Source organism: Spermophilus citellus, assembly GCF_964194105.1.
Source record: "Spermophilus citellus genome assembly, chromosome: 4".
NCBI lineage: Eukaryota > Metazoa > Chordata > Mammalia > Rodentia > Sciuridae > Spermophilus > Spermophilus citellus.
This window is the reverse complement of record NC_138185.1, coordinates 44890902-44917741: the sequence shown is the minus strand read 5'-3', so window position 1 is coordinate 44917741 and position 26840 is coordinate 44890902. Positions and strand designations below refer to the sequence as shown.

The following is a 26840-nucleotide window of genomic DNA, read 5'->3' as shown; positions in this document are numbered from 1 at the left end:
TCAGAGGTAAAATATCTGCCTAGCATGCCTGAGCCCTGGGGTCAATCCCTAGCACGGCAAAATAACAATAATACCTACCCACAAGGTTACTGTGTAGATAACATTGCATGCACCATTAATATAAGTTGTCACTATTATTACCATTATTAATGAAAGCCCCTAAAGGCCATATTTCTAATTCATAAGGATCATCTTATTAGGAAAGAAGATGTTGCCAGAGGACAGAGGTCAGAATTCTGGCTCAGCCCTGCAATCCCATGCCTCAATTTACTCATCCATAAAATGGAGATAATGATAGTTCTACTCAAGAGTAATATGCTCTTCCAGGTCCTCTGAGATATAAGCATCAAGATAAGACTAAATGTGAAAAAATTTTATTAGGAGCAATGCCTAAGGGGAGCAGTGGGGAAGGAACCTGGGAAGGCCATGAGTGCCACCAAGCTGCATATAATGCAGCTTTTGTCCCTGTAAGAGAGAAACAGAAGGAAGGGTGAAGAAAGCACCATAGACTACCATGCAGGCAAGAGGGGTTGGCAGGGCCATCAGGGTGTCATGGAGCCAGCCAGCCCTGGCTGACTGAGGAGTCCCCTGACTCTCGGAAATGGATCTTCTTTACCATCATCCCTGCTGGGCTCTGTCACCCACCTGGGAATTCAGTGAGGAATTGGAGAGTGCAGCAGCTGACACCCTTGGTCAATTACATTCCCTTCAGTTCCAAGTCTGTGGGCACGTTCTCCTGGCCACACAAGTGTATGGAACAGATGTGTCAAAATGTGTGAAGTCCCTGGAACATTGTCAGGGACGTGGTGGGCATTGTGTAAGTAGCTGCCATTATTATCATTTTCATTGCCAGAAACATCTGTACAGTGGAATAAATAAAGGTATTTAAAAAGTCTAGAATAATATGGTATAAACAACTTATTATCTAACTCTTTATATAGCTGTTTTCTCTACTATAATAAACCTACAGAATAAGGTTTTTCTATTTCTTTTTTCCTCTCTGGATCACTTACTGTATATTTATGTGCTCATAGCACATGCTCAGTAAATGTTTGCAGAATAAATGATGGTTTCGGTTTATCAGGGAAATCACACTGGTATACTCTCTGGTTCTAGATTTGAATTTATCTCTAAAATAAGTTCATAAAAGCTTCTCAGTTTGCCCTTCCTAGGACAGTTGTACCTAGTTATTTTTCTAATATGTTATATTTTTTTTTCAAAAAGAGAAAGCCTGAAAGAAATTTTCATTGGACATCTATCAACACACTATCTGATTTTACCATTTTGGCATACATTCAGCACTCCACATTCCTGGGTTCTCTAACTGTGAATTCAATCACAATTGAAATATCTGGGGGAAAAATTGTGCCTGTACTTTTTCCTTGTCATTATTTCCTAAATACGACAGTATAATAACTATTTATAGAGCATTTATATTGTAGTAGGTATTATAAGTCATCTAGATATAATTTAAAGTATACAAGAGGATTATGTAGGTTACTTGCAAATACTATACCATTTTATGTAAAGGACTTGAGCATGGTCAGATTTTGGTCTCCTAGAGAGGTCCTGGAACCAAACTTCTAAAGGACAATTGTATACTTGTTTTATCACTTATTTATCCATCTCTACATCCTCAACCCGTCCTATCTTTTTTGCATTTTAAAGTTAACTGCAGATATTTTTGCTTTCCCTTAAATATCTTACCATGTGTATCATTAATTAGAGTTCATGCTTTTCAGATTTAAAAAATTAATGTAAAAATTTACACTGAGTTTTTAAATGAAGAAAACTACTTCCGAGCACCACGCACCAGATTACCTTATTGACAGCAATTGGCAATTGTAAGTTCCTAAGGCAAATTCAATGCCTTTAGAAGGTGGAGCATCACTTGGAATGCTTGTTTATTTGCTTCCCACAGATACTAATTATTTCAGGTTAGGTCTCTAGGAACCAGACTCCAAGACAGGTTAGTATGCATAGGTTTATGAATCCCATGATCACTGTTTGTGGAATGGAGGGGACAGAAGCAAGTGGGCAGAGGGGGAAGTGGAGAGGAAGTACAGGCATAGTCAGCCCCGTGTGGGAACCCTGGAGGAGTCCTGAGGTGGGTTGAAATGTCATGCCATTTTACCCTCCCCTCACCCTTGGTCATTGGATGTTAGTGTTCCTGGTTATAGCTAAGACTTTGCATTAGGTAGCTCTCTGTAGCTATGGTACCCTTAAAATATCGATATTGAAGGATACCTGTTGTCAGAATTCCCAGCAACTGAGCAAGAAGTCCCTCCTTGAGGGGAGATCAGGAGGCACATCAGAGGGTTACCACACTAATGATGCTTCACTCATTTCAGCAACACATAATGCAACAATTACAAATGCTCTATTCCACAACAACAGGAAATTCCACCCCAACCACATTTAGGGTCCTGAAGACAGAATTATTGGCCTGCAGTATGTTGTGATAAACATTTGCTTGTATAAAAAATAACATTGCCAAGGGCTAAGATCTATGGCTGACTATTACTTTTATACTTCTAGGGTCTTTCTCATATAGTGGGAGAACTCTATACCTTAGCAGGTGTTTAAGGATGATACATAAAAGAAGGGCCAAGACAGTATTTCAATGTCACACCTTGCAACTGAAACACTGATTTGGGATGTGGCATAAACGTTAATGAACCACTCACCAGGCGCTGTGGTACATGCCTGTAATCCCACTGACTCACTCAGGAGGCTGAGGCAGGAGGATCACAAGTTCAAAGCTAGCCCCAGCAACTTAGTGAGACCCTGTCTTAAAAAGTAAAAGGGCTGGGGATGTGGCTCAGTGGTAAACCGCCTCTGGTGTTTAATCCCTGGTACCAAAACAAAACAAACAAACAAAAAATTAATGAACTACTAACTTGGATGCAGGGACTTGTTAAAAAAACAAACAAAACTGAAACTAAAGAAACCAGCAGTCTCAGGACCTCATACAAAGTCATTAGGATTGACCTTGGCTGAAAAACCAAATGATTGCATCAAAATGATATCTAAAAATGTAAATTTCATCCTTTACTTGTTTCCTTTTAAAAAATATGTATCTGGACACCTGCCATTTGTGTATGTCCCACATCTTTGGACCATATTCCCTACACATTGACAATGCCTTGAGGGATAATTCCCGTCTTTTTAACACAGAATTCAAAAATAAAACCCTTCCAAGATGAGCTCATGAAAGGTTCTGTTGGGAACTGAGAGATGCGGGCAGGGTCGGGGCATCATTTTAGAGTCGGGGCCATAACAGAGCTGGTGTGGCTGCAAGCAGCAGCTAGGGAGGAAATTTCCTGATTCAGCGGCCTCCTGACCCTGGTTACAGTTAACCAGCCCCTTAATAGGATGATTCTGTTGTGCCATCCTGGGAATCTCTTAGGAAGCTTAGTCTGAAGCCGACTTTTGGATCCACCCACAATTCCTCTGTACCTCTCTCTGCCTAAACCAGCTAGAGGCCATTCAGTAGTATGCATCTAAAAACCCTGACCACCACATATCCTGTCACCCACAACAGTGGATTGTGAACACTATAAGCCCCACAGTATACATTCATCAAGCACGATGCTGATGCACAATTTAGGATGGGGCTATGTCTCAGTGTAAATTGAAAATATCCTAAGTTAAAAAAGCATTTAATACGCTTAACCTACCCATTTATCCTAGCCTAGCCCAGACTACCTAAACCTGCTCAGAACTCTTACATTAGCTTCCAGTTAAGCATTGCAAGACAGTGTTGTATTCGGTAACCTGGGATGAGATTAAAATTCAAATCAGAAATGGGATTTCTACTGAAATCATGTCACTTTTACACCATTGTGAAGTAAAAAAACAAAAACAAAAAAACATAAGCTGAACAAGTGGAAGCCAGGGACTGTCTGTGTGCTATAGAAACCCAGTATACAAAGTAGATTATAAATGGAGTTGTTTTAACATAGATTGGTTTCCCCAATCTTTTGCCCTCTAGAACTCCAGGGTTCCTGGAGTTCACCTATAGGAGGAAGACAAACTCCTTTACAATGAGAATAAAGAGGGTCTTTCATATGCTGGGCCCAGCCTGTCTGTCTGTCTATCTTCTAACATTAAATATATATAAACACACTCTAAAACTTTGGGTTTCTATAAATGTTCATCTACTCTTCACTTTCTAGAATGTCCATTATGAATATATCTGCCAGGAAAATGCTTATGTATTCTTCAAGACACAGACCAATCATAATCTCCATGAACCTCTCACCAAATATTTCCCATTTCATGGGTGTAAATTTCAATAGCCTCTTGGCATACATGGGCCTACCATTTCCAGATGGAATTATTCTCTAATGATGATCTCAGATAATCTGTAAATTTTGATGAGACACGCATTTTGAATCATTAATAAACCCTGTTGAATTGCCCAGACTTTTCTTTTCCTTTTACCCACAATATCCACCAGGGCTTCACATCAGCCAAAGCTAGCAGGAAGCCAGTTAGCAAGGGAGCCTGAGAGAACATAACTAATTGGGCCAGGCCAGTTGTTAAACCCAACTGAGTCACAGAGAGGCAGGCATAAATCTAGGGATGTTGGATGGAACGATCAACTCAACAGAACCTCATAAAAGTCAGTGAGATTGAAAGGAATGGGCTGTGGTTACAACATGATAGAGAGACATTGACATTGAAATACTGTCTTGGCCTTTTTTTTATGCATCATCCTTGAACAATGTGATGAAGATCACCTGCTGAGGTATAACGTTCTCCCACTATATGAGAATACCACTTTCTGGTGTTCTGTTCATAAGATACCCATTTAAAATTTTTTATTTTTTCTTTTTAGTTATACATGACAGTATATCCTGACATATTATACATACCTGGAGTATAACTTCCCTTTCTTTTAGTGGTACATGATGTGGAGTTACACTGGTCATGTATTACTATATGAACAAGGGAAAGTTATGTCCCATTCATTCTACTGTCTTTCCTATTCCCATCCCCCTTCCCTTCCCTTCATTCCCCTTGCCTAATCCAAAGTACTTCTATCCTCCCCTCTTACTGTGTGTTAGCATCTGAATATCGGAGAGAACATTTGGCTTTTTTTTTTTTTTTTGGTATTGGCTTATTTCACTCAGCATGATAGTCTCCAGATCCATTCACTTACTGGCAAATACCATAATTTCACTCTTTTTATGGTTGGGTTGAGTAATATTCCATTGTGTATATATAACACAGTCTTTTTATTCATCCATCTCTTGAAGGGCATCTAGGTTGGTTACATAGCTTAACTATTGTGAATTGAGCTGCTATAAGCATTGATGTGGCCACATCATTGTAGTATGCCGATTTTAGGTCCTTTGGGTCTATACTGAGAGGAGTGGGAGACCTGGGTCAAATTGTGGTTCCATTCCAAGTTTTCTGAGGAATCTCCATACTTCTTTCCAGAGTGGTTGCAGCAAATTGCAGTGCCATCAACAATATATGAGTGTATCTCTTTCCCCACATCCTTGAAAAGAAATCGATTTTTTTTAAACAAATCCTATGTATTTGTGCATGAGTTTTCATGTTAGAAAGTAAGAATGAATGAAGGGGAGAAAAAGTACCAAAGAGCTACCTAATGACATAACATCACAGCCACCTGTCAAAGGCAGGAAGTGAGGAATGTATCCTGCTATAGAAATCAGGAGGAGAGGTAGAAGACACCACTGGTGGTGGGATCGGATTATTCACACACATTCTCATGGCACTGCTGTGATGAAAACATGGATGACACACCCTTGACCTAACTCCCTGGCAGATTCGATCTTTAGAAGATTGAGAAAGTAGTGAGAGGAACTTCTCTTCTTGACTTACTTCCAATCAGCAAGGAGGCACTGAATGGAGAAGTGGAAGTGATGGGCACTGGGAGAGGCAACTCTTACGTCAACTTCATGGCCATGACAGCTGAGAATGGGAAACCTCGTCAGGCTGGGGATTTTGTCATTTATGAGCAGAGATTTCAAGAAGTTTAAAGGTGAGCTGGAGTCTATTTAAAAAATGTCTTAGTTCCCATCAAGCAGAATGGGGAGTTCTGGCAAGTGAGGTTCAGACACCACAATGACAAATAAGCAAATCAAATCACTAAAGGAGAAGGATCACAACAAGCAGATGGATGGATTGACATGTGTGTATGGACAACGTTGCAATGAGCCAATAGCTAGAAAGGACAAAAGTATGGTAAAGGTTCCAGAGACATAGGTGAATCCCAAATAGTGGAGTGGATCTATATTAATAATGTCTTAAAAAATAATGTCCAGAAAGAGAGTGTGTTACAAACAAAAAGAGTTCAGTGAACCATAAAATAAATTTGTAAAGATGCTTGTAAAATACAGTAAGGTTGAATAGTTATAGAACAAAGGGAATCTACTAAATTCCTTGCCCATTTAAGTACTGAATTCACTTAGTATGATCGAATAAAGACTACAAGGTTGGGAAGAATCTATTAATATGTAGATTGAATCCTAAAGTCCAGAAGGTGGTTGCAAGAGGGTATCTGAATGCTCTATAGGCATTTCCATCTCCATCACATGCAAAGCTGTGGCTAAAGATAAGATGTATGTGAGGTTATTTGTGACCATCTTTTAACATTAAAGAGAACTGAGAAGGTGCTGGATAAAGTCAGTAGATAATATACAGCCCTGGTTCCAAAAACAGAAAATGTTGTGCCCAAAAGACACCTCATTGTAAAATGAATTTTTACAAGAATGTTATCCTGATAAACTGATGCCTGGGAAAGGGTTAGTTGCCCTCCCCTTCTGTCAGCCTTTCTTCAGGGAACCTGATTAATCATAGGTCCCTACCTTTTGGATTGCAAATAACTCTCCTTAGAAGTCAAGACTTTTGAAGTGTAAACACCCCTGTGAGAGGCTTCAGGCACAAGGCTTGAGACCTGTGAGAAGGGCCAGTTTCTCCCCTTTATTGCTCTCTGCTTCCTGCTAGAGACCCCAGGCAGGACCTTCTGTAGATTTGAAATTTTATGGCACCAGATAGCCTATAAATGTTTTAAGAAACTGTGGGGGGGGGGGCGCGGGTGGCAGGGGGCTCAGAATTTGGAGTTTGATCTCCTCTGGGCCTGCCAGCATAAAAGTAAACTTTGAGTTCTCCCATTCTTTGAGCAACCTTTGCTGCTTCTTGACCAGTTTGCTTCCCACAAGAACATGGTAATAGACACCTCCTGTTATGAAGCTGAGGGCCATTTTACATATGACTCTGGATGAGATTTTTGGTGTCATAGTGTTTGGTGACCACAAAAAGTGGTCATATTCAGGGGTCAGTTTGAGTTTTCAGAGATAAGCCCTATCAGTTTAGCTAACAGTTCTTATGTGTTTGGCAGAGCTATTAGACTTAAAAAAAATGTAAAAAAAAAATTGTTATATAAATCTGAATGTCAAAAAATGAGTGACAAATAATGACACTTTTTTAGCTAAATGAAAAACTATGCATAAGAGGATGATGATACAGTGGCTAAGTGTCCCCCCACAAAAAGCCTTGGTAGCTAAATTGCTACCCCAAAAAACCAGCCTGTGCTGCCTGGGATGTTTATTTAAAAGCTAAAGGAGAGGTGTTTTGTGGATGTTAATTTGACAAACATCTTGGAGAGAAACAGTAAATTTTATAGTTCAATGTTTCCTAAGTATCAGTCACTCATGTAGTGCACTCATAATTCCTAACATGATGTACTGTAAGGGATTAAGGATTTTCCTTGAATTTGCTCACTTTTTAACTCAAATTGATGTCAAAGTCATTTAATGGATTTGTGTGCTAATTACATATTTATACCAAAAATTAAATTCATAAGAATTAAAATAAAAATGTAAAAAAAATGTTAATTGGAGTTCCATCCAGAAATTTTCTGAGCTCTATCTAGTGATATTTGTAACACTTTGGAAAAAATAGGACCAGAAAACACAATGAGGATACAAAATACGGTTCAACTAGTTGAGACAATAGGTTCACAAAATGAAATGTAGCAGACAATTCGAACTCCAGGGAGTGGAGTTCAGGGAACACTGCAGAGCACATGCTGGGAGAAGGTGCAGCCTCTCCAGGGCATGTATGAAAGGGACTCTAGTGTGAAGTTCCATCTTAGCCCAAGGTGATAGAGTTGCTTGAGTAAATGATAAGCATTTAGGCTTATCCAAAGCACTTCCATGAATCCTCAGCTCTCAGTGAGACAGTAGGGCTCAGTATCGATGGGCACCAATGGTGGGACTCTACCACACCGAATTGAGATAAGGAAAGACTCCAGGAAGTAAAAGAAGAATAAAATCTGTCCAAAAAGACAGCGGAGGGTGGTTAGCAGAAGAACCTGGGAAGGTTTAGGTTAAAGGGAAGAGTGGGAAGGGGATTGGGGTGAGGGGAGGAATCTGCCTTCTTAAAATTAGGCTCCACCTATTTGGCTCAGTTATTAAGAAAGATCTATCTAATAATTGGAGCTTCCTACACATGGAATGAACTGCCAAGAAAATTAAAGGGCTTTGAATGGCTAGGGAAGATCAAGAATATGCTGATCAACCATTTGATGGAGCCTGTTGAGAAAGGCTGAGTCCTAAATCAGATTTCCTTAGAAGCAGAAGCTAAGGTGGGGATTCAGATGCATGTGGATTATTGGGAGCGTCTTACAAGGAAAGCAGGGTGGGGCAGAATAAAGAGCAGAACTGTCACCACAGGTGAAGGCTGGTCTTGGCCTGACCCCACAGGGAGCTGTGCAACATGAGTCACACCACATAGTAATACCATTTGAGTTGAGGGGAGGGGCTGCACTTTACACCCTTGTATCATTCTTTGGTCCTGCTGGGTGTTTTCTTCTGGATGAGGAGGTCCCCACTGGCCTAGAGCAGGTGTGTCAAAAAGCAAGCTACTGAGAATCATTATATTTCAATACCCACTGCAGCTGAGGGGTGGGTCCTCCACCTGGCCAAGGGAATCATAGTGGATTAGCTTCAAATATAGTTTAAGAGAGTAGCCTCTGAGTGTTCCTTTCTGTTCGAAGATGAGGGGTGGGACTTGAGTTTCTGTAACTCATGTCTTGGATTCATTTTTACAAATGATAAAGGCCATTTTTTTCTTGTTGTCTACTACTGTGTCCCTGGCAGCCAGAATTCATAAAAATATTTCTTCTGAGATTCTGAGAAGCTCCTTTAATAGTTTATGAAGTTTACATCATGCAGGGGCAGATCTAGGTTTTAGGAAGACTGAGGATTATTTTATTTTGGAAGCCCTCTTTATGAGAAAAAATACAAAATTATTAGTGCAAAATGCCCACAGACCCCATAAAGGGCACCATGAGGAAGGGAAGATTCTCAAAGGACCCTTGAGTGTTATTAGACACATCAATCTATACCTGTGTGCATTAATTATTGTCATATCAATAGGCCCAATGAGGCACACACACTCTCTCTGTTTCCCTCTCTCCCTCTCTTTTTCTCCCTGCCCATGCACCCCAATATCCATTTGTACGGTCTCCAGGCATGAAATGTACCCCATCAGGATCTACAGGTAGTAAAAGCTTTATTTTCATACTGTACCTCTCTTAATCATTTAAGGGTGCTCTCTATCTTAAAATCCTAAATTCAAACACCTAGTTTTCCTACAGACCAATATCTCTAATGAACCTAGATGCAAAAATCCTCAATAAAATCCTGGCGAATCGGATTCAAAATCGTATCAAAAAAATTGTACACCATGATCAAGTAGGATTCATCCCTGGGATGCAAGGCTGGTTCAATATACGGAAATCAATAAATGTTATTCACCACATCAATAGACTTAAAAATAAGAACCATATGATCATCTCGATAGATGCAGAAAAGGCATTCGACAAAGTACAGCATCCCTTTATGTTCAAAACTCTAGAAAAGTTAGGGATAACAGGATCATACCTCAACATTGTAAAAGCAATCTATGATAAGCCACAGGCCAGCATCATTCTGAATGGAGAAAAATTGAAGGCATTCCCTCTAAGATCTGGTACAAGACAGGGATGCCCTCTCTCACCACTTCTGTTCAACATAGTCCTCGAAACACTGGCCAGAGCAATTAGACAGACGAAAGAAATTAAAGGCATAAAAATAGGAAAAGAAGAACTTAAATTATCACTATTTGCAGACGATATGATTCTATACCTAACAGACCCAAAAGGGTCTACAAAGAAACTATTAGAGTTAATAAATGAATTCAGCAAAGTGGCGGGATATAAAATCAACACGCATAAATCAAATGCATTCCTGTATATCAGCGACAAATCCTCTGAAACGGAAATGAGGACAACTACTCCATTCACAATATCCCCCCAAAAAATAAAATACCTGGGAATCAACCTAACAAAAGAGGTGAAAGACCTATACAATGAAAACTACAGAACCCTAAAAAGAGACATAGAAGAAGACCTCAGAAGATGGAAAAGTATACCCTGTTCATGGGTAGGCAGAACTAACATCATCAAAATGGTGATATTACCAAAAGTTCTCTATAAGTTCAATGCTATCCCAATCAAAATCCCAACAGCATTTCTTGTAGAAATAGATAAAACAATCAGGAAATTCATATGGAATAATAAAAGACCCAGAATAGCAAAAACAATGCTAAGCAGGAAGTGTGAATCAGGAGGTATAGCGATACCAGACTTCAAACTATACTACAGAGCAATAGTAACAAAAACAGCATGGTACTGGTACCAAAACAGGCGAGTGGACCAATGGTACAGAATAGAAGACACAGTAACCAATCCGCAAAACTACAACTATCTTATATTTGATAAAGGGGCTAAAAGCATGCAATGGAGGAAGGATAGCATCTTCAACAAATGGTGCTGGGAAAACTGGAAATCCATTTGTATCAAAATGAAACTGAATCCCTTTCTCTCGCCATGCACAAAAGTTAACTCAAAATGGATCAAGGAGCTCGATATTAAATCAGAGACACGGCGTCTGACAGAAGAAAAAGTCGGCTATGATCTACATACTGTGGGGTCAGGCTCCAAATTCCTCAATAGGACACCCTTAGCGCAAGAGTTAACAACCAGAATCAACAAATGGGACTTACTCAAACTAAAAAGTTTTCTCTCAACAAAAGAAACAATAAGAGAGATAAACAGGGAGCCTATATCCTGGGAACAAATCTTTACCCCACACACTTCAGATAGAGCCCTAATATCCAGAGTATACAAAGAACTCAAAAAATTAGATAATAAGATAACAAATAACCCAATCAACAAATGGGCCAAGGACCTGAACAGACACTTCTCAGAGGAGGACATACAATCAATCAACAAGTACATGAAAAAATGCTCAACATCGCTAGCAGTCAGAGAAATGCAAATCAAAACCACCCTAAGATACCATCTCACTCCAGTAAGATTGGCAGCCATTAAGAAGTCCAACAACAACAAGTGCTGGTGAGGATGCGGGGAAATGGGTACACTTGTTCATTGTCGGTGGGACTGCAAAATGGTGTAGCCAATTTGGAAAGCAGTATGGAGATTTCTTGGAAAGCTGGGAATGGAACCACCATTTGACCCAGCTATTCCCCTTCTCAGTCTATTCCCTAAAGACCTAACAAGAGCATGCTACAGGGACACTGCTATATCGATGTTCATAGCAGCACAATTCACGATAGCAAGATTGTGGAACCAACCTAGAAGCCCTTCAATAGATGAATGGATTAAAAAATGTGGCATTTATACACAATGGAGTATTACTCTGCAATAAGAAATGACAAAATCATAGAATTTGGAGGGAAATGGATGGCATTAGAGCAGATTATGCTAAGTGAAGCTAGCCAATCCTTAAAAAACAAATGTCAAATGTCTTCTTTGATATAAGGGGAGTAACCAAGGACAGGGTAGAGACGAAGAGCTGGAGAAGAAGATTAACATTAAACAGGGATGATAGGCGGGAGGGAAAGTGAGAGTTAAGGGAAATTTCATGGAATTGGAAGGTGAGCCTCAGGGTTATACACAACTACATATAAGAGGAAAGGAGGAGTAGGAGAAAAATTATATAAGTGGAAGAAACGATTTATAGTAGAGGGGATGGAGAGAGAGAAGGGGAGGGGAGGGGAGGGGAGGGGAGGGGGGACAGTGGAGAATGGGATAGACAGCAGAATACATCAGTCACCAGAAAGGCAATTTGTAAATCAATGGAAATGTAACTGATGTGACACAGCAATCTGTATACGGGGTAAAAATGGGAGTTCATAACCCACTTGAATCAATCTGTGAAATATGGTATATTAAGAACTATGTAATGTTTTGAACAACCAACAATAAAATAATTAAAAAAAAACACCTAGTTTTCATCTTTCAGTTATTTCTTTTCCATTTTATGTACTGAAGAGGGTGATACATGGCCCATAATTCATTTAATCATTTTTCTATTCAATATGATGCAGCATCTACAATACACCATGCAGTCAATGAGAAAAAATAGACATGAAAAAATGTTTCCCTCTGTCTCCAAACACATACTAAAAAACTCAATGCTAAAGTTAGCTGGGAACAGTGGTGCACGCCTGTAATCCCAGCCTCTTGGGAGGCTGAGGCATGAGGATTGTGAGTTCAAAGCCAGCCACAGCAAAAGCGAGGCACTAAGCAATTCAGGGAGACCCTGTCTCTAAATAAAAATACAAAATATGGCTGGGGATGTAGCTCAGTGGTCAAGTGCCCTGGAGTTCAATCCCAGAACCCCCCCACCAAAAATAAAATAAAATAAAATAAAATAAAATAAAATAAAATAAAATAAAATAAAATAAATGCTAAAATTAAGATTTGTATATTTTTCTTGGTCTGCAAATTCCAGAATAGCAAGTATTCCAGTTTCCTCACCAGGCATTAGCTTCCATGGTAGACCCACACAACTGGCATTGTAGTTTACAGTTAAAAATTATCAAATTAGGGGGAATAATCTAAGACCTGGGCTTCCTCTGATATTAATTGAGTTAGGTTTATGGCCTATGCTCAGGTTAGCGTGTTATTTATGATATTGCCAACAAATATGACCTTCTAGAGTTTGGTAAGTTACAACTCTTAGAGTGTGATTAGCCTGGCAGAAAGCTGAGAGATCCTTGAGTACAATTAAAGTGTATATCTGGTTGACTGACTTCCCTTTTCTCTGTCATTGTAAACCTTGGATAATTACTTATGGTACTATTTCCCAGTGTGGTGCCCCAAAATTCTTTTCCATATTGTACTGCAGGTCTTCCCCTAATTCAATTCCATTGATGAAAAAGTTGAGGCCCAGGAAGCAAAATTATATACCCCAAATCTCAATGCCAGGCAGAGACAGAGCTGAGATTGGAACTTGTGTGTTCTTGATTTTTACCCAAGAGCGCTATCCTCAACCACACGTCAACATTTAAATTCTAATTCCGAGTGGGAAGGTTACTATGCTCTGTATTACCCCGAGCTACCACATGATTGACAGTGCAGGCCAGAGCAGAAATACCAACCAAGGTTCTCTTGTCTCAACAGGATAAAGCTGGCAATCTTTGTTTCTGCAAGTGTTGCATTATACTTTATGTTCACTTAATGTTTGATCAGGCTTTTTGTTTGTGTGACCCAGTTCTGATTTTCAGGTCAACCATGTCCAACCTTTACCAGGGTGTACTGTTTTTCTGTTGGCATTTCCATCTCTAACTCTCCACGCTAAGAGACTTATAAGAAATCTGAGGTCTAGGAAGGTAAAAATAGATTCCCAATGCTACCCAGGGCTCAAACTAAAATTTGATCTTCTAATACCCTGTTTTCCCTATTTAACTGGCCTAGCCATTTGCCCCTGCTCATAAAGTGTTGTAACTACTTGCACAGGTTTTACTCTAAAAAAAAAAAAAAATAGAGTTCTCTTTATTGCAGATAGCAGACGAAGCACTCTCAGGTTAGGTGATATCAGATGAAGGCAGAATCATGTCTACCCTTTGTGGGTGGGTGGAGGGTCAAAGCTGTCAGTGAGAAATGTTACAAATAAGTGGAAACCTATTGATAATAACAGAGTTGATTAAGATATGACTTTAGGGATGTCTTTAGAAATCTAGTCTATGAAGAAACATCCCTTGGCTTGAAATTTTTTGACGTCATAATCAAGTAGTTTAGATAAAAATGTTTGAAATAAATGAATCTGTTCCAAGGTTTTCAAAACTGCATCCACAGACACTATGCATATGCCATAGGCAAAGGGGCTGTGATCAACTCTTAAGTCTGTTTCCTAAGAGCAGAAGAGTGCCCCAAAAGCTTCTTCTTCTTCTTTTTGTGTGTTTTATTTTATTTTTATTTCTTTCATACATGACAATAGTGGAATGGATTACATTCATTATTATCCATTCACAACACAATTTTTCGTAACTCTGTATATAAAGTATGTTCACACCAAATTATGCCATTAACATGAGCTCTCTTATTCATTTTTTGCATTATAATTCTTAATACATCTTTATACCACAATTTATCATCTCTGTTTGTATATAAGGTATGTCGACACCAAATTCACATCTTTATACATGTATTTTGTATAATAATGACCATATCCTTCCACCATCCTTGCTATTCCCCTTCTCCCTCCCTTTCTCTCCCATCCTTATTCCCTATCTAGAGGTAATCTTCCTCCCCTGCTCTCTCTCCCTACTCCACTTTGAGTCACCCCCCTTATATCAGAGAAAACATTCATTATTTGTTTTTTTGGGATTAGCTAATTTCACTTAGCATAATCTTCTCTAATACCATCCATTTCCCTGCAAATGCCATGATCTCATTCTTTTTTAGCGCTGAGTAATATTTCATTGTATATAAATGCCACATTTTTTTATCCATTCATCCACTGAAGGACATCTAGGTTGGCTCCATAGTTTAGCTATTGTGAATTGTGCTGCTATAAACATTGATGTGGCTGTGTCCCTGTAGTATACTGTTTTCAGGTCTTTCGGGTACAGTCCGAGAAGAGGAATAGCTGGATCAAATGGTGGTTCCATTCCCAGCTTTCCAAAGAATCTCCATACTGCTTTCCAAATTGGCTGCACTAGTTTGCAGTCCAACCAGCAATGTATGAGTGTACCTTTCCCCCCACATCCTCGCCAACACTTGTTGTTTATCTTCATAAGAGCTGCCATTCTTACTGAAGTGAGATGGTATCTTAGAGTAGTTTTGATTTGCATTTCTCTGATTGCTAGAGACTATGAGCATTGTTTTGTATATTTGTTGAATGATTGTATATTCTCTTCTGAGAAGTGTCTGTTCAGGTCCTTGGCCCATTTATTGATTGGATTATTTGTTTTTTTTGTGTGTGTGTGCTTATCTTGTTGAGCTCTTTATATACCCTAGAGATTAGAGCTTCATCTGATGTGTAAAGGGTAAAAATTTGTTCCCAGGATGAAGGCTCCCTGTTCACCTTACAGATTATTTCTTTTGCTGAGAAAAAACTTTTTAGTTTGAATCCGTCCCATTTGTTGATTCTTGGTTTTAATTCTTGTGCTATAGGCGTCTTATTAAGGAAGTTGGAGCCTAGCCCCACGAGATGGAGATTAGGGCCTACTTTTTCTTCTATTAGACGCAGAGTCTCTGGTTTAATTCCTAGATCCTTGATCCATTTTGAGTTAACTTTTGTGCATGGTGAGAAATAGGGATTCATTTTCATTTTTGTTGCATATGGATTTCCAGTTTTCCCAGCACCATTTGTTGAAGATACTGTCCTTTCTCCAGTGCATGATTTTGGCACCTCCCAAAAGCTTCTTAACCAAATGAGACATTTGTCTTTTTTAATAGTGGATTCACCTTTGTTCTACGACATACAGTGAATTCACCTGTATGTCGTAGAACAAAGGTGAATCCATGCATCACTGCAAACCACACAAACCCCCAAACTGAGATTTCATTATTTCTTCCAAAGGAAGATGCTACAACCACTTTTACCCTGCTCCCACAGCTGATACTAGTCATGGGCATGCTAGGTATCTTGCTTATGTATGACCAACTAGTTTCCCAGAGGACTCTGTGGTCTAGCGTGCTCTAGAGGAAACGGCCAGCGATGAATCACAGTGCCCAGCACTGACTCATTAACTAAAAGAAAAGATGGAGTGGGGGGAAAAAGCAACTAAAGCCTAAAACCACACACAAACTCACACTTGAAAAATTACCCCACTGTGCATGCCAGGGTAACTTCTGCTTTTTCAAAGTCCAAAAAAGAAGAAGAAAAGCAAATTTTCAAAACAGAGCCTAATAAATCTATTGATGGCAAAATTGAACCAGTATAATATCACATGTAGTTTCACAAAGAAGTGGATTATTTTCAGTGAAGCTGGTGTTTGTCATAAGAGGAGCCAATAGAATCGTTTTTGCCCAATCTCAAATATTCCTTTGAATACCTTGTTTCATTTTCATTGAATATTATCAAACTTAAAAAATTTTAACTTTTGCTTAAATTACTTTTCCTTCATGAATAGAATTCTTGCCTCATTGTAGGTCTTCTCTTAACTAGCATAATTTGATTTTTCAGTCATAAATTATCTAGGAATCCTCAATAAGAGAGTAAAATTAGGCTCATCAGAATCAATGAAAAAGCAAATAAAAAAAAAACAAACTAAAAGCAAGCTTCAAAGTTTTGGGGATCAGTTACTTTGAAATCTGAAATCTGACATGACTAACTTGACAAAACATACTATGAAGTTAATATTGGTTAGGATTTGGTTTATTCTGGCACCAGCAATGGACAAGTGGATTTTAAAATTGGTGTAGAACAGGGATTGAATGGCTTTAACAGTGAGGGGAGGAAGGAGAGGCTTTGGGTAGATGTCTTGGATGGGAGAAGGTGTTGTGAGCGTCATTATGATAATTTGTAGTGATATCAAGAAACAAACATATCACCTTTTGGGAGAAGGTGATTTCAATGAGTGAAAAGGCAAACTCAGGCTTGTGGAAAAACTGAGGAGGAGAAAGAGGAAAGACGGATGGGGTGAGTGTACAATATGGCCATCCATCCATGTATCCAGATGCTACAGAGAGTTGGGTCCAAAGCACATAGCCGATTAGGTTTTAAAGTGAATTATTTTGTTTGATATTTTCCACATCTAGGAGTCTTCTCCGATCAAGCAACCCAAATCAGTAAAACCTTTACTTTGTATTTTACTGTGTGACTTCTCAAACACACATTTGCCCTCCAGTTGCCAATAAAAACATAACAAAACACTACCAGGAACAGTAATTCGGTCTCAAATATTTGTTCTCCGTATCCTGCATTTAATAATACCATTTTTCAGTTCTGACCTACTTAACACATTTTGTTACTTATTAGACATAAATCACCCATCAGGTAGTCATGTTATAAACATTCTGATTTTCTATAGTTCATCTGTCTCATATTTTCAAATTTTGAAATTTCTAAAACATGCTGAGACCACACCCCAGACAATAAAGACACATTATTTTCCAGTTGAAAATTTTCAACATTTTGGTTATAAATTTATGCATTGCAAGTTTGTTATTGAAAATTAGATAATACAGATTTAAAAATCTATAGGTCTATTTGTTAATCTTCAAATTAACAAATTCAAGGATATCCTTCCAGAACTTTTGTGTAACCATCTATCTCTGCCTCTTTGTTATGTTTTATTTCATTTTGTAATATTACAACCTACTTTCCTTTCCACATCATTTTATCCGTGATTGGTTGATTAGTCCATTGATTTCTGTTATAACTCAATAAATAGCTACTAGCATGTATCTGGTTCACTTATTCTATGAAAAATGATAAAAGTAGTGAGTTTGGTGGTGGCGAGGAGACACCTAGAAATGGGGCTGATTGTACAGGTGACCACCCTGGAGTAGGGTGAACTGGCAAGTCTGTCAGGGAGCACATGTGTACCTGGGTTCCTGCTGAATCCCTCCATCCTCACAGTTTTCCTATACTGTTAGGAAAACACAGAGCAAGTGATTCTCAATCATATACAAAGAGAAAAGGTTGAGGAAGCTGAGTAACTTCTGCAGGAACTGAAGAAAGGAAGATAATAAAAAGCACTTTCATATCTCTCTTTATCTACCATCTGGACCCTTTAAGTCACCAATTTCCTATTCACAGACAAAAAGTAGTCAAGGAAGTTTGTCTTGATTTAATAAAGATCCATTGTGCTGTTGCCAGACAATGACTATTTCTGGCAGAAGATTTAAAATCTGATCCGATCTTGCCCTTCCTTTTGATTCTTTTAGTGAATATGAGACAGTTCCTGAGTGTGCCGTTCTGGTGGGGGTGGGGAAGTGACGGGTGCTAGAATAGCTTATTAACTTTTTATTTGAAAATGATTTTGAACTCACAGGAAAAATTAGAATGTTCCGAACTCTCATCACTCAATGAGAAGAAAATAACAGAACAGAAAATAAACAAAAGGCATGACCAGACATATCACCAAAGAAGGCATATGAATGACAAGCCCGTGGAAAGATGCTCTGCACCATGAATCATTAGGGAAATGCTAAAACCACTATAAGATGCCACTACATTCTTATGACAATGACTAAAGTAAAAGAGACTGAGGATATCACCTGTTGGGGAACACACAGAGAGACTGGAACTCTCATACACAGCTGCTGGGGGTATAAACTGGTGCATCCTCTTTGGAAAACAGTTTGGCAATTTTATAAAGAAAGAAGCATATACTCACCATATCACCTAGAAACTCTACTCAAAACAACTAGACATAAAACTTGTATGTGGATGTTCATAGCAGCATTATCCATAATAATAAAACTAAAAACAATCTCAATGTCTACCAACTGAAAAATGGATAGGCAAAATGAGATATATTCATACAATGAAACACCAATCATTAGTCTAAAGGGAACAAACTATTGGTACCTTGATAACATTATATTGAGTAAAAGTAGTCTGTCACTAAAAAGCCATCTGTTCTATGATTCTATTTACATGAAATTTCTAGAAAACTGCATAAATTTATTAAATCACTCATGTGTATACCTGGGTGAATGTTATGATATGTAAACATAACCAAATGACGCTGTTTTTAAAAATGGGAGCATACTCTAAACACTGTTATGTACTATGTTTTTTTCGTCTACTCAAAACAATAACCCCAAAAGAGTTTTACATCAGCTCTTTCTATTTTTTATTTTATTTTTTTTACTGACTGTATAATGATTGGAGGTATTTAGCTTCTGTTGTCCTCAGTTTTAAAAGCAATATATTCCTTCCATCCATTCCTCAAAACCTCTTCAAAATCCTGTAACAAATGCTACATGTCCCCTCACCACCCACCATTCCAAGATATGTCTAGGGCTTCCCTCCACAGGTCCCCATGACTACTCTTCCTGATTCTCTGTGAATAGGAGCATATTTGGATCACTCATGGGTAGTCCATAAATGCCAGGGGGTCATTGCCACTTGAAACCAAAGAAGGATGAGAGTTGTGGATACACACCCAACTCCCTCACTCCTTGGGTGAAAACAACCCTGCAATGAATTTATACCATCTCCCAGATGTCCTAGTAGGACTGAGCCCCAGTTGCCCACAGTAGGAACCTGCTCATTAGCATTACAGATGCTCCTTGACTTACAATGGGATCACATCTCATCCATCAAGTAAAAATATCATAAGTCAAAAATATGTTTAAAAGTCGGATGCAGTGGCGCATGCCTGTAATACCAGCAACTAAGGAGGCTGAGGCAGGAGGATAGTGAGTTCAAAGACAACCTCTGCAGATTAGTGAGACACTTAGCAACTCAGTGAGACCCTGTCTCTAAATAAAACACAAAATAGGCCTGGGGATGTGGCTCAGTGTTTGGCCGAGTACCCCCGAGTTCAATCCCTGGTACCAAAAAAATCCAAAAATTAAAATTAAAAAAATGCATTTAATACACTTATCCTACCTTAGCAACACAGTCCACTGTAGAAAACATTAGTTGTTTTCTCTCATGTTCTGTTGGGAGTCGCCCCAGCTCCAAAGACTAACTTCCCCATCCCCCTGAGAAGAGCTGTACAATGGTGAGCCCTGCTGGCTCACATGATCCTTACCCACCAATCAGACTAGCCCTGCTGGCTCACATGATCCTTACCCACCAATCAGAAAGCACCCCATGCCAACTGTCAAACCCTTCAACCATTAAACTGTCATAACTGTCAGACCACCCCTGGCTCTTTAAATATGCAGAGCTGTTGGGCATTTTCTCCAATGAGAGCCTTGTTCGTTCTTTTATGTTCTATGGCTGACTGGGAGCTCTGCCCCACTGCTGCTGCCCAGAATCTCAAGAGAGTGTTGTACTGCACGTATTACTAACCCAGAAAAAGGTCAAAATTCAAAATTCAGTGTATCATTTCTACTGACTTTTACCCCATCATAAGTCAAGATATGAATCAGGAATATTGGTTGCTTTCCCTTCCATATCCACCTCTTTCTATTCCCACAATCCTTCCTGGAAGGAATTTACCAAGTGAATTACTTGCATCTAAATCTTTAACTCAGGGTCTGCTTTGGGGGGAACCTCAAAATAAGACACCACCAAAAAGTGACATTTATTAATTGGCTCATATATTTAGTACTTTCCACTCATTCCCTGTGAATTTATACAGATGGAAACCACTGAGTACACAGGCATTTTAACAGTATTAACAAGGCATATGATTTCATTTGTAATTTAATGAGAATGCTCTATCAGGGCAAATAAGGGGGCATCATTAAGGTACTGATCTTGGGGTCTGTGCTCATTTGCCTGTTTGCTTGGATAATCCATGCTGCGATACAAATAACTTATGAGACATTTAATGATGCTATGCTTGGGTTTCTTCTGCAGGTCTTCTACACACAGCCAGGAACACAAAGTCATGTCACTCCTAGCATATGCTTTATGACTTAGAACTCACAAAAAGCATAACACAGCAAGCCTTTTCCATGCTAACTTGGAAAAAGTCCTGCAAATTTATGTCTGCAAATTCCAACCAATATGAAAGTTTTGCCTCTTCTTCTTCCAGCTAAATTTTATCCATGCCAGATGAGAGCGCCAAGGTATTGAGAGAAGCAAAGAAGTGACATTTTTATAGAATTCAAAGCCTTCGCCTAAAATGTAGAAAAACATACACATCCATAAAATTGACAATTTAATTCATTCTACTTGCTGCTCTTATTTCATTCTGACAAGCTAGAGCAACTGGTGTGTGCTGATTCTAAGTCAAAGCATTTTGGGCAGCTGCTGGGGTGGTAACAGGTTGGCCTTGTGAGAGAAACAAGTTCAGCAACTCCAAACACTTCATAAATCTAAGATGAACAAAGTCATCATACAAGATAAGCTAATTCCCAGCTAAGGTCTGAGATCATGAAGAGGTTTCTGAAACCTAAGGTTATGCAGCTTTTAATATCATTTAATTTTTTTTTTAGTTTTCAATGGAACTTTATTTTTTTAATTTATTTATAAGTGGTGCTGAGAATCAAATCCAGTGCCTCACACATGCCAGGCAAGTGCTCTACCACTGAGCCACAACCCCAGCCCCCTAATATCATTTTTATCTTCCATTAATAACAGATTAAAATGTCATTAAGGATTTGGGATTTTTCCCAAAGGGATCAATAAAACTGGCTTTAAATTTCACACCATAGTTGCCTAATTTGGTAGAAGGCAGAGGAAGAATGGTATACTGCCTTACTAGCTTTAAAGTCAATAATTTAAAAACTCTTCCAGCAAAGACAGAATATATTACTCTGCCCCTTGACTTAGGTTTGACCATGAGACATGCTTTGGCCACTGGAAGAATTCAGAAGTGTCTGTGTGCCAATTCCAAGCTTACGCTTTGAGAGGCCTCTTGGGTTTCTACTCGCCCTCCTCCTGGACAACAGAGGAGCCTTCAGGTGGCAACTGCCCACCAACCTGGTCTTAGGTAGTACTTAGGTGTTTCCAACTTTAACTTAGCTATCAGCAAGGAACTGAGCTGCATCTAGGCCAGAAGCACAGTCATCTAGCTGAATCCAGCCTGTATTAGCCAACTCCTAGATGTGTGCTTTACTCAACCAAGATCTGTCCCACTGAGCCCAATCTACATCAGCCTCTGCCGGGTCAACACTTAGTGACATGAGTGAAATAGACCTTATTTCAAAATTCCCACTGAGTTTGGGGGTGGTGGCACATGTAAGAGCTGGTGAAGAGAGCAATGGGGGACGTACAAGAAACCAAAGAAATAATGCAAAATAGACTTTACCTTCTTTCCTTCCCTAGGCTAATGGGTAGCAAGAGACGGATTATAATTATGATGCTCACAATTGCTTTAAAAAACTTCTCCACACCCTCTTCCCCAAATATGTCAACTGTTGTGTCCCTTAGTAGGATGATTCGAAAATGCCCAGTGGGACTGAGCCCAGAGCCTACACAGTAACCTGCTCATAGTTGCAGACTGTGTGGTCTTGTTCTCCCTTCTTATCTCACTCCCAATTCACTCTGTTTCTGGGAATCACTGTCCATATAGATATCTGTACCCTAATTCTTGACCCAAACTAAGACACAGCCTCATTTTTACAAAGGAAGACTAACGCTCATGGCACAATTGAATGTGTCAGATGCCATGACACATATGACTTCATCTCTCCGAGCCTCAGTTTTCTTACCCGTAAAATGGAGACAAGAATAGCAAGCACTTCCCTCCCTCGTGTGAGGTAAGAACATGTAATATGTTTAAGACCTGACTCATAAATGCTACTTATTTTCAAGCAAGACTTATTTATCCTTACTCTCAGGCTTCCAAGCTACATCTGCTCATGTTGGAAAGGATGGAATAGGATTGAGAAAAATAAAAGAGAGAGAGAATATGACTAGACAAGAAATATAGTCTTTCACGTTAAATCACTTTAACATTCTCAGCCAGCTGATGGAAGCACCCACCTTTCACTAAACAGCATAGAGAACAACAAAAAAAAGCATTCTCCATTGATTATACTTAGTGAAATGCTAGTGCACCGAGGGGAGAGAAGCCGTAATACAAACAATATAAAAGAGGGGTGTCCAGTGGGAAATGTGGGTCAGGTTGCCCCCACACTCTTCCAACACACAAAACCCATCAGATAAACCAAGTGGAGCCTGAAGCTGAAGGTGAGCGGCTGGAAGGCAGGAAGAAATAGTGCCCTATCAGTTCAGGCTTGTCAAATTCAGGGAGGGTCTCTTTCCATTGACCCAGCGGTGAAAGAAGCTGCTTATTCTTTCCCTCCAATCAGTCTGCCAATCCCTCATCATTTGCTATCCCCAGCTGACAAGGAGAGAAAATAACAGCAAAGGAAAAGAAACTTCCTATCACCAAATGTCGACCCTGCTCTGCTGCCCATATCGCAATTCTCCCTTTCACAGACTTAGAGAGATGGAGAAATGGGGGTCACCCATGACTTTTCTATGCTGCATCTCTCTCAGTCCCTTTTTACTATCCTCTTTGTTCAATCCTGTGAGGTGGCTTATATCACATTATAAAACATACAAATGGCTTTCTTTCCACCATCTCTATTGTAAAGCCTCTAATTCTCTCAGTAAAAATATTTGCATTTTAAGTGGCATTCTAGGTTACAGAGACAGCCACACCTCCAAGCTCCCTGTATTTGTAAGGTGGCTTAGCAGTTCCTCCCATCAAAGGCTTAAAACTGTCATCTCTTGAATCTGGCCTGGCCTGTCACTTGCTTTGATCAAAAGAATATGACAGCAGTGACATCATTTTTAAGCTCAAGCCTCAAGGGGCCTTTCATGCTATGCTGCCTCTTTGGGAGCCTTGCTGCTATGTGGACCAGCTCAGCCAACCTGCTAGAGGTTGAGAGCCATGCAGAACAGAGATGAGCCACCCCACCAAAGCCTGCCCCAAGGTCAGCTCCCCACCATCTGGCAGAGGACCAAAGAGGCACAAGGAGCCCAGAAGGCTCACTTAGACCAGGCAATCTCAGCTCATGTTGCCAACCTGCTGAACAAGGAGATAAATCAATGGCTATTAATTTAAAAAAATTTTTTTTTAGTTGTTGATGGACCTTTATTTTATTTATTTATATGTGGTGCCTCACACTTGCTAGGCAAGCGCTCTAATACTGAGTTACAATCCTAACCCTCAATGGCTATTAATTTAAGCTACAGATTGAGCATCCCTAATAGGAAAATCCAGAACTTTTCAGGGCATTCTTTTTATTTCAGATTTTTATGTTAGGAATACTCAATCAATAATCTGTGCAAGTATGCCAAAATCTTAAAAAAAAATCCAAAGTCTTGAATACTTTTGATCCTAAGTATTTCAGAAAAAGGTTATTCAACCTGTCTTCAGTTTTGATGCAGTTTGTTAGGTAGCAAAGCTAATTGACTAGACGATAAAAATACAATTAAAGAATTAAACTTAGGGGCTGGGGTTGTGGCTCAGTGGCAGAGCAGTTGTTGTGGCTCAGTGGCAGAGCAGTTGCCTAGCATGTGTGAGGCACTGGGTTTGATCCTTAGCACCACATATAAATAAATAAAAAATAAAGGTACATAAACAACTGAAAAATATTAAAAAAAAAGAATTAAACTTAGGACTGGGATGTAGTAGTACAGTGGTAGATTAACTAGCATATATAAGGCTCTGGGTTCAATCCCCAGTATAAAAAAATTAAACTCACTTAATATTTTGCATGAATTTTCCATCCTTCATAATTAAAAAATATGTATTATTACATCCTTATAGTTCTTAAGGGTATAGTTGAATACTGGATGCTCTGAACATTATAAATGTAGGATTTATTCCCAATTCTCAAGCAACTGCAGTAACATATACACACATACCTAAATGAAAGGTTAAAAAACACAATTCCACAATTTCCATGAGCCAAGGCTGACCAAAAGTTACACATTTCATATTTCCACAACTCCCTAGTTATTTTCTTTTGCTATAATAGAACACCAAGACTGGATAATTTATTTTTTGGTACCAGGGTTTGAATCCAGGAGTGCTCAAATACTGAGCCACATCCCTAGTCCTTTTAATGCTTTATTTTGAGACAGGGTCTCGATAAGTTGCTCAAGGCCTCCTTAAATTGCAGAGGCTGGCTCTGAACTCATTATACTCCTGCCTCCTGAGCCTCTGGGATTACAGGCACGTACCACTGTGCTGGGCAAGACTGGGTAATTTATAAAGGAAGAAGTTTATTTTGGCTCACAGTTCTGAAACCCCAAGAGCATAGAGCAGCATCTGCCTGGCTTCTGCTGAGGGCCTCATGGTATAAATTAGGTAGAGGTGGGGCAAGGAGGCACTTTTTCTTGCTTCAGAAAAACACATTCAGTAATCCAGCCAGTATCCAGAGAGAAAGACCCTAGTTCTGCAAGAAAAGCATTAATCCATTCATGAAGGATCTGACCCAATAAGCCCACACCTCTTAAAAGGCCTAAACACTCTCAACACTGCCGTTTAGGGAGTCAAGCCTCCATGTGAGTTTTGGTGAGGACAAACCACAGCATATGCCAATGTCAGTTCTCTGTCCGTGGTGTATATCTGTTTTCTCCTCCCTTGAAATTTTTCCACTTGGATAACAACCTAGTGAAATATGGTGTTTTAGAGCTCTGTTATTGTCTAGTTGCATTTTACTGAAGTTATTTATTCATACAAGTCAAACATAAAGATGTTTTATCTAACAGGAAAGACAGAGGAAGTGAGAAAGAAATCCTGGGCTTTGTTAAAGTGCATTACAGTGGGGACCAAGTCTAAAAAATCCCTGAGCAGGCAAAACCAGTCAGGTTTCTGAAGTGACCTAAGCTTTGCTTGATTTGTAAACAGAAGTGAAACTTAACTTGAGTTGTTTCCTGTATTTCCAATGTGATAAACCAAATAAGACAAGCATATGATTTTAAACAAATGTTTTCTTTGCTTTACATCCGTCCTGTAAAAGCCCTCCCCCCCCCCCCATTTCCCTTGGTGAAGCTCCAGCACCATTCTGGTTTAGAACTGTGTGATTCATGAATTGTTGATTGCTCAAACTCTTTAAAATGTTATTGTGCTTTAATTTACTTTTTAACAGCCTCAAAAGACAAGCTTTCAACATCAAGATAAGGCTTCAGTATTTATATCTGAAACTATTCACATCCTTATCCTATTGTGATTACTGTCAAGAAAACTCACATTTAACACTGTCTGGGATGTATGTAGTATGCACTTACCAATTATCGACTATAGGTCAAGGTCTGTGCTGTAAGAAATGAGGTGAGGCATAGGAGAGGAAGACCAATCCCTGACCTTCAAAGGTTAAAGGAAGGATAGAAATGTCACACAATGACTATTATTTTACATGATAGAGAAAAGCATATTTTGTAACAGGAGCAGATGCCACAGGATCTAAGCTCATGGAGAGAAGATTGACAGCTTTCCAAGAGAACTTTATGTTTAAGCCAAGCTGGGAGGTATTTAACCAGGGGCCACATGAACATATTGTTGAAAGCTAGATCTCTATAGTTTTGTTCTCTTGTCCTCTTATTCCTCTAAAGTTTTGCCAGCTTACTCCAAAAGAGTTTGCTTTTTGAAAACAGTTGTGTCTGAAGGGATCCAGCTTAAGAGGTACATGGTATTGGAACAGTGATGAATCTCCCAAGCTTGAAACTGGGCAGCCCTGGGTTTGAATCCAAGCAACACATTCATTAGTGGTAAGGCTTTGGATGAGTCACTTCAGCTCACTTGACCTTCATTTTGGTACTTATAATTGAGTATAATGATATTTACCTTAATTATGTTTCTGTGAGTTTAAATGAAGAGCCCAAAAGGACAGTGTTTATTTTGCTCATGAATCTGCCATGGGGGGCAGGGTTCAGCAGGGACAGATCATCTGGCACAGCTTGTCTCTGCTC

General features: G+C 39.3%; 1 protein-coding gene across 6 annotated transcripts in view; it reads right to left on the bottom strand.

Moving 5' to 3' along the window:
* The window catches only part of RIN2 (Ras and Rab interactor 2), a 233097-nt gene that overhangs the window by 164070 nt on the left and 42187 nt on the right, over positions 1–26840 (bottom strand). The gene's annotated exons all lie outside the window — the stretch shown is intronic.